This window comes from Morone saxatilis, unplaced genomic scaffold (genome assembly GCF_004916995.1).
Source record: "Morone saxatilis isolate NCDOM2014 unplaced genomic scaffold, NCSU_SB_2.0 Contig16, whole genome shotgun sequence".
In the NCBI taxonomy this organism is placed as follows: Eukaryota; Metazoa; Chordata; class Actinopteri; family Moronidae; genus Morone; species Morone saxatilis.
In genome coordinates, this window is record NW_023339718.1 from 25,607,396 (window position 1) to 25,610,356 (window position 2,961).

Consider the following 2,961-nt stretch of genomic DNA (forward strand, 5'->3'; position numbering starts at 1 on the left):
AACAGACCCTCCTAAATGTTACACACTGGACCTTTAACAAAATGTTACCACTGTACACATACCACACACACACACATACACAAGCGCGCACACACACACACTCTGATCATAACTTTACTGTATGTAACCTTATGCATATGCACATATTTAGTAATTTTAAGAGAATTGTAAATATGAATGTACATGTCAATTAGATCATTAGGGCTCAAATTATATTTTTGTGAATCTTTTAAGCCCTCTTTGTGTGTGTGTGTGTGTGTATGTGTGTATGTGTGTGTGTGTTTAGTAAGTTGGGTTTCTTCTGCTGCACTTACTGTAGGACTTCTTCTACAGTCCCATGAGCCCTGACCCAAAAACTCTTTCCTTCAGAGTGATGCTGTGATTTAAGGCAGGATAGGCAGAAAACACACACACACACACACACAATAACATCTAGTGTCAATAAGAGAGCCAAGGACAAAGTCACCTACTTGGATTAATGGCAACTGACAAACACACATCAAGTTATTATTATTTATGCACAACTTGTGAATGGGTAAAAGCTCTACTGAGGCACTGAGAAGTACAGCTACTTGGTTAATAATAGATTAACTAACCATTTTTTTCAATTCAGTGCTCTATTTGAGTTCACAGAGTGAGACACATAGTCAGTGTCAGTGGACGAACTGCAGCCAGTGTCACCTGATGTCAGGTGAGGGACAGGGGCTCACCAGTAATATCCTTTTGCAGCATCTGCATCTGGTCACATGTGGATGTTCAGGCACATGTAGGCAGCTTCCCGGGGGTTCACACATCACCTGTCTCAGTTTGTCTCATTACTGAAGAGGTGCTCCAGCTGACATTCAAACCCCAGCCCCAGGCTGTCCTTGTACCCCTACTCTATCCAGCTGCTGCTTCCTCCAGCTAACACACTCATCATCACCAGTGTGGTCAGCCTAAATGTGGATTTTTTGGACAAGTAATGGAATTTTAATACCATGCATTACCATTTTCATTTCCTGTTTTACTTTTGGAGTGGACTGTCTGAGACTCATTGTCATTGAAACAGAATGCTGAACTACACTTTTTCAATTTGCTCCCTCAATTAAAAACACTGTGTATACACCCAATATAACATCAAGCTGCAACTCATAGTTTAAAAATATAAAAGAGATGCAAGTTACTGAATGCATGTCTTTTTATAGTTTTCCTGATCATTTTTAACTGTTCTTTTATTCTGACCAGGCCTGCCTGTATCTACCATTTTCAATACTTATATATACACCTTTGCTGAATACAAAAGATGTCCAGCACCTTCTTCTTCTTTTGCAGTTTGTATATTGCACATGCCATTTTTTCAATTTGGTGGGTGAAGCAAACTAATTTCAAATTGATTATTTCCACGGGCACAGATACAGTACCTCAGTCCCAACCTAGCTACAACCACTATATATATATATATATATTTATATATATAGTATCATAATATTCATAATAATCTAAATATTTTGTAATAATCAATTCTCAAAAACTATTTTGTGTTTAACCACCCCCCCAACTGCTAGATAGTAGTGTTGTTAATGTAAACTGAGGGTTATGATGTTGGATGTTACTGTGATAAATACAAATGCAATTCAGTATTGCAATACATTGAAGTGTAACCCTATCGTATCACCAGGTTTGTGTGCACAGCCCTACAAGAAGCTACAATCCAATTTCCAGCTATGTGTTGGCACTGACATTAATTCCTAGGTGATTTTCTTACAATCAATATGCATTAACATGTATAGATTAACACTTTAGTCTTTAAAATGTCCTTTGCAGGGTCTTGGACTCATGACCTCAGTATTTCTAAAGTCCTGGCTACGGCCCTGATTTTGTCAACTCACTCTGGCCATCCTATCTAGAAATCTGCCTGGCAATTGAACGTGGCTGTCACAGCTCTCTAATTTAAATGACTAAACACACTGCTTGTCCTTGCCCTCTGAAATGACACAGACATGTATGCCACTGACATTTACAAACGCATGTCTCTCTTTCTCTTCCACAATCACAACCACACACTAACACACAGCTCTCACTCTCTGCTGACTAACCTCACAGTTAAATGCCACCAGCTGATGTAAGCGTCACTGAACATCACTCTGTGTCAGAGTCCCCTGTGCTTCACCGCCTCTCTGTCATATCAAACACACACACACACACACAGATACACGCAGGCACAGATACAGTATATCACAGTGACATCCATTCAAAGTGTACAGAAAGCACTGGCAGCCAGTCGCAAGTTGGCCAAGTCAGCAACACTCATCAATAGTGAATCAACTGTTCACAGCTCACTCACAGATTTCTCAGTTGGGAAAAAAAGTCTCCTCTGCTTAAGCAGTCTTCAGGGACATGGAAATGTCAAAACCATGACAGCTCGTGTGTTATTATTTTGTAAGCTAATTAGATTAATTTTAGGGGCAAATTTACAGAACTTTATACTATCGTGATCGATGAACAATTGCTGTGCAATGAGCACTGTGCTACAGTGAAAAAGAGTGAGAACAGAAAGTGGACTTGATAAACAGACATTATTTCAATACAAGCAATACACAATCCAAAAACTCCATCCACTCCAGCTGACTCCATCAAGTTGTAAATATAAAATTATTTACAAAACAATTAGTTTGTAAGCATCTATGTATAGTCCTACACCAGGGCTAGTCGAGACCAAACCTCAAAAGGTTTGAGTCCAAGTCAAGGGCAACTTTTAACAAGACAGTCAAGACCGAGAGCAGAAAAAAGAATGCGTACGATTACAAGTGACAATGTTTTAGATGGATTTTAAATGAAGCCTGAACAACTGGCTTCATCGATGGTTTTGTTTTGAAAATAGTTCAGAAAAACATGCTGCTGGACTCAGTCGAGACCAGCTAGAATATTTAGGGAGGCCAATGGCCAAGTCCGAGTGCAAATACCAACAAGTTCAAGACAAGT

At 39.3% G+C, this 2,961-nt stretch overlaps 1 protein-coding gene across 2 annotated transcripts in view; it reads right to left on the minus strand.

Moving 5' to 3' along the window:
- LOC118325256 (tight junction protein ZO-2-like) overlaps positions 1-2,961 on the minus strand; it is a 48,646-nt gene that overhangs the window by 44,778 nt on the left and 907 nt on the right. The window lies entirely within an intron of this gene.